Source organism: Alnus glutinosa, chromosome 10 (genome assembly GCF_958979055.1).
Source record: "Alnus glutinosa chromosome 10, dhAlnGlut1.1, whole genome shotgun sequence".
NCBI classification, from domain to species: Eukaryota; Viridiplantae; Streptophyta; class Magnoliopsida; order Fagales; family Betulaceae; genus Alnus; species Alnus glutinosa.
The window spans coordinates 9587405-9594061 of NC_084895.1; positions in this window are offsets into that span (position 1 = coordinate 9587405).

The following is a 6657-nucleotide window of genomic DNA, read 5'->3' on the forward strand; positions in this document are numbered from 1 at the left end:
GCACATCCCACAGCACATGGCCCGTAATGCTTGTGCCGTACAATTTGCCACCTTGGATGTGCATGAAACAGTCATCCTTCATCCTTTCCATGGTTATCCCTGGACCGAGCTCACCAGGTATGGATATTGATGTTTACCTTCAGCCATTGATTGATGAGTTGCTGGAACTGTGGAATGTAGGGGTACGAACATTCGATGCTTCAAAGAAGGAAAATTTTATTATGCGATCTCAGTTGATGTGGACGATAAACGACTTTCCAGCGTATGCAGATTTATCTGGTTGGCCTAACAGGGGTGCGAAGGCATGTCCTTGCTGTATGCAATCGACGCGTTCTATACGCTTAAAGAACGGATGCAAATTTTGCTATATGGGGCACAAGAGATATCTGCCGCCTGAACATCTGTGGCGGCTTAACAGGAGGACATTTGACGGTACTGAAGAATTTGACAGCGCCCCGATTGTGCCATGCGGATACGAGGTTCTCCAACAGTTGGACGGAGTTGCGTTTGGGGATGAGACCGCGGGTAAGAAGAAGAAACGGAAGAAGCGGAAGAAGGGTGCAGGGAGTTCCGATGTTATATGGAAGAAGAAAAGTATATTTTTCAGATTGCCGTATTGGGAAGACAATTTGCTTCGGCACAATCTTGATGTTATGCACATAGAGAAAAATGTCATGGACAATATACTTGGCACTATTTTGGATATAAAAGGGAAAACGAAGGACAACTTGGCAGCTCGGCTGGACTTGCAGGAAATGGGGTTGAGACCTAAGTTGCATCCGTTCACGGCCGCCAATGGTAAAACGTATATTCCCGCTGCCTGTCACACCATGACTAGAGAGGACAAAGAAAGTTTTCTGAAGGTTCTTCGAAATGTGAGGGTCCCGGACGGATACGCCTCGAACATTTCACGATGTGTTCGGCTGAAGGACCGTACAATTTCCGGGTTGAAGAGCCACGATAGCCACATACTGATGCAACAGCTTCTTCCAATTGCACTGCGTAAGTCATTGCCTGATAAAGTTGTTAGACCTCTTGTGGAGATTTCGGCATTTTTTAGAGGCATATGCTCAACAAAGCTATCACAAGAAGATATGGACCGACTGCAGGGTGACGTCTGTATCACTTTGTGCAAACTAGAACAGATATTCCCTCCAGGGTTTTTTACGAGCATGGTCCACTTGGTCGTGCATCTTGTGCGCGAGTGTAGACTCGGCGGACCCGTGCAGTATAGATGGATGTACCCGGCAGAGAGGTAAAATTCGGCGTAATATGTAAATATATAATTTGATTTAAATGTAACCATAATTGACGACAATTAAATTGTCGTGTATGTGTGTACACCAGGAGTCTGGGGCATTTCAAGTCTACTGTGCGCAATAAAGCGGCTCCTGAGGGGTGCATTGCGGAGGGGTACATAGCGACCGAGCTGGTAACGTTCTGTTCAAGGTCTCTGAATAACGCACCAACATTCCACAACAGACCTCAGAGGAATCCTGATGGATCCAAGGGGGCGGGCACGCGTGTTACCCTGAACCGGTTGATAATGCACCAGATTCATCGTTATATTGTGTTCAACTCTGAAGAGTTTCACAATTTGCGGACGTAAGTAGTGTTTATATATTTAACAGAATTCGAATAACGCAATTAATTGATTTTATTACATAATTGTATACGCTGAATGTAGGATGCACAAAGACGCGCTTAGGCGATCATGCACTAGAGGTCGCATTACGGAGGCTCTTATTGAAGCAGAACATCATGAGCAGTTCTGCGAATGGTACCCTGCATATGTAAGGAAATAGTTGTAATTTTTAAGTTGGATAAAGTTATGCGGGTTCAATATAATTACCCAATACACGTGTTTAATATTTGTAATTATAACATAGGTCGATGGCCTTGACGATCAACGTAGGGAGGAATTGGGCCACAACTTGGTTATGCGTTGTAGAGGGCTGAAGGAGACAGCGGTCAAGTACAACAGGTACGTGGTAAATGGGAAATTGTTTCGCACGCTTGCCCATGATGTGGGAAGGAGGACTCAGAACAGCGGCGTATGTGTTCCTACCGTTGAAGGCGAAACGTACTACGGGCAGTTAACCGATATAGTTGAGGTCGAGTACTATGACAGGACTACGTACGTCCTATTTAAGTGCAATTGGGCAGACCCCACGATGGAAAGAGGATTCACAATAGACGAGTATGGCCTAGTGTTTGTCAACTTCAATCACCTCGTCCACAGGGGAGAACTGATTCAGGACGAGCCGTACGTGCTTACATCTCAGGTGGATCAAGTATTCTACGTCGAAGATGGAAGGAACCCAAATTGGGTTTGTGCGGTTAGGACCAAACCGCGCAACGTGTACGACGTTGGCCAGGGGGATGGGAGTAATGAGGATGGTACAACCTACCATGAATGCGTACCGCTCGTACTAGCCACTGATGACCTACCCGATACGAATGATGAATTCGAGTACGACAGGCCCGACATTGATCCGATTGAAGCTCCCGTGATACAATGATTGATGTATTTCTTGTGAGTGTAATTAGCTTGAACTCAACACACTTGACTGATATATATATTGTTTGTACAATTCGCTTGAACTGAATACGAATTTCTATTATTTGCATAAATTTCGTTGTATAATTTGCATATTCATTAAAAATATATTACAAAAAATATTCTAATTAATTTGTCTACATTTGTTCGCAGGTATTGATGGACCAGGAACGCCATCCTTATGCATATCGGGCACCTCGGCCACCCGTGCCCCCCATGACCACGCCCACTGATTCGACGCCAGTATATACTGCGGCGTGGCCACACCACCCAGACGGGGCTTATAGACCATTGTTGCTGGGTATGGTGGCCGTGCCCACGTCAGATCACGGGCAGACCAGCACAGCTGGACCTTGCAGCTCTCCATTGTCGGAGCTGCCGACATTATCTCAGATAGGGTTCACCCAACCGGGTAACGCCTATCGATGGTGGGTGCAAGAGGGGGTGGGGTCACAGGGTTATGCGCCGTACTTTCCGTATACGTATAGTCGACCTATGACGTGTAACCCTGATAGTGAGACGCAGGATTGTAGATTTCCACTGTCACAGACCGGGGAGATGCAGATGCCGGCTGTGGGGTTGAGACAGATATCGGCACAGGCGGCGATGCAGGGCCAGATTTTGGGGCCGAGACAGATGCCAGCATCGGGGGCGAGTCAGGGCCCGGGGCATGTAGAGAGGCAGATGCCGTTACCTGGTGAGAGCCAGATGCCGCTTTCCGGTGAGAGTCAGATGCCGCTTTCCGGTGAGAGTCAGATGCTAGATGTGGGGGGGAGCCAGACTACCCATGAGGAGGACGTTGCAATGTTGGGTACCGATCAGTTGGCCCCCGGTAGCCCCCAGGGTATGGATTCAGATGATGATCAGCATCCTCCACCAGCCGGAGAGGTTGGCGAGGAGGTTGCAGGCGACCCAGCGACGCAGCACATAGGGACTGGGCAGATTCGGTTGATGGGTAAGTACATATGTAGACATCCTTAAAACTCATATTATGTTACCAAAATATTTTTTTTGGTTTGGAAAAAAATAACTATTTGATTACATTTTGTTTATATATGTGTGTGTGTGTTATTTAGTGTTAACCAATTAAATTAATGTTGAATATATTTTTTCATTAGGGTACAACCCAGACGGGACCATTTATTATGAGGTGATTGACGACCCAGCGAGAAACTGGGTGCTCCCGAGGGGGAAGAAGGTTGTATTGCAGTACAATGCTGCTATACAACCTGTAGGACGAGCCTGCAATCGTTTTCGGCGGGAAGTGGGCAAGATGATCAGGAGTGGGTCCTACATACACATGCGGGACGAATGGGCGAGGGTAAATAGGCAGATTAAGCAGGCAATGTGGAACGCACTGATGGTATGTTTATGAATATAATTTAATTATTTATTTGAATTAAACTTGAGCTTAATGTTTAGGTTGAAGTTTTTAAACCTATAATGCTTTGATTGAAATGTGCAGGAGGAGTTCTATCTACCTGTATCAGTTGACATGCGCAGGGCACAACAGGAGGCGTGGAATGATATTGGACGTAAGCACCGCTCGTGGAAGTCGAGGTTCAAAACCCAACTACGAATTGGAGACGGTGACACGCCCGAGAGTATCCGTGCGAGAATGCCGGAGAAATTTTTTGAGCAGTATGATGCAGAAGATGTAGAATTCCTGCTGAGAGATTGGTGCAGAGAGCATAAAATCGTATGTAGGCCAAAAAATTGTCAACTATTTTTTAATAACAGTTCATTTAATTTTAGTTTTAATTTAAGTGTGTCAATTGTTACATGTTTATTTTCATGTTCAATGCGTAGGCAACCTCTGAACGGATGAAGAGGTTGCGGGAGCGGAATGACCTACCCCATTGTGCGGGATCTAAAAGTTATGCCAGATTTAATCACGAGGAGGTAATTAAATATATATGTTTATGTTTTTAATATTTGTTGGTAATTGTTTTTCTTTTTCTTTTTCTTTAAACTATTTTTATCGCTATCTGTTTGTTATATATGTCAACTGCATGACGACAGGCATGTACATCTGGCACGCCCCCCACTCGCGCCGCGTCGTTCGTGAAGACCCACACAAAGAAGGACGGCACTTTCGTGAACGACCGTACACGGGTCTTATGCGTATGCTACTGATTTAGTTTACTAATATTTTTAAATTATGTGTGATATGTCATTATTCAATATATGACTTTTTCATGTTGACGACGTACAGGAGAGGACGCAGAGTTTAGCCAGTGATCCAGCCGCCACGCAAAGCGTCTCCGCAGACACGGTGCGTTGGGCACCGAACGACGCTTACGAACAGGCGATTGGGAGGCCTGAGTATGCAGGGAGGGTTCGGCAGGTTGGCCCGAACGTCACACCTGTTCGAGGGACATGTTTTTCATATAGGCCTCGGTCACAGGGGGGACCATCTCAGGGGACGTCTCGGGATTGGGCCGAACAGTCTCGAAAGATGGAAGAGATGCAAGCGGAGCTACATGCTGAGCGAGCGAGGAATGACCGGTTGGAGCAGCGCGTGCAACAGTTCGACGGCATAGAGCAGCGCTTGCGAGAGATGGAGGTCTTCATGTTCTCCATGGCAGTACCAGCACCATGTGTTGGTAATCAGTCTTCTCCTGCACACGTAGGTAGTACGTCGTCCGTTGGTAGTGCATCTGCAGGTATGGTTTATATTGTGTATAGGACAAAATTAATTTCAATTTGTTTTCATTACCCCTTTAATTTTGCAAGTAATATTATATACTTTAATTGTCTATATTATTTGCAGGTAATTCGACAACGGTTGGTACGTTGTCGCCTGTTGGACGACAGCTGAGCCAGCACTCCACTGTCGCTACACCTTCGCCCGCTACACTATTCATTGCGCAGCAATCGCCGGTGGGCGAGAACACGCCTGGGATGGTACCTCGTGATTCGCAGAGACGCCTTTCAGATTTGTAGATATTTTGTGTAATTATTTTTTGTTCGTAAATATTTGCTTGTTAACGAATATGTTATTAATTATTTGTTTGTGTAGTATGATTTCGTGTTGGTTTTGGGTAAAATAAATGTTGCGTTATTTGTGGTCGAAAATTACAAAATTTGAAAAATTCAAAAAAAAAATTAATTAACCCAAATAAATTTTATAAAACAATAAAAAATTTATTTTTTTTAAAAAAAAAACCCAAATTCAGTTTTTTAATTGTATTTTTAATTTAATTAAAAATACAATTAAATAATTAAATAAAAATTTTAATTAAATAAAAAACTGAATTTAGTTTTTTTTTTAATTAAAATTTTTTTGACACGTGTATCGGAATACACGTGTCAAATTTGACACGTGTATTTCGATACGCGTGTCAAACTGTGCAGTTTGTAATATGCACATTTGACACGCGTAATACGCGTGTCAAACTACACGTGTCTAAATGTTTGACACGTGTACGACACTGTACACGTGTCAAACTGCACGTGGCTATTTCATGCGATTTTTGTAGTGAACTGCTAAGAATTGCAGATTAATCTCCGACCCAATGTCCGACGACACTCCAAGTATTAAGCCTTAAAACGCAAACAGGTGATCAGAGGCCCGATACCACTCCACGCCCACTTTTTCCTCTCTTTCTCCGTGTTTTCTCTTGTCTTTAGGCCTAACAAAACGAAAATCGAAGATTCAAGCACCGCCGGTATAAATGGTGGAAATCCCAAGCAGTAGCAGTTTCATGTGCTCCCTTTTCATGTCTGGGGCGAGCGCTGCTTTCGCTTTCGGATCTTGCAAGGAAGGCTGGTACTACTGCTGCCTCGGCCTCTACCTCTCAATCTCTCACACTTGTTTACTTTTTCTTGTTCTCCGACCCCACCTCCATACCCATTTCAAGCTTTCTTATTTTTCGCCTTGATTCTTAAAAATCCTCATTTGGGTCGAATTATTTATCTTACAATTTCTTGTTTTTTGGGGGTTTGCAACGATGTTGCTGTACAAGCCAAAGAAGAAATAAGAACGCCAAGGGCAGCAGGCTCTTGATCAGCATTACTGTGCAGGTTTATATCTGAAATTTAAAATTTTTGCCTCAAAAAGATTGTGTTCTTTCTTTGACCGTTTGTTCTTCACT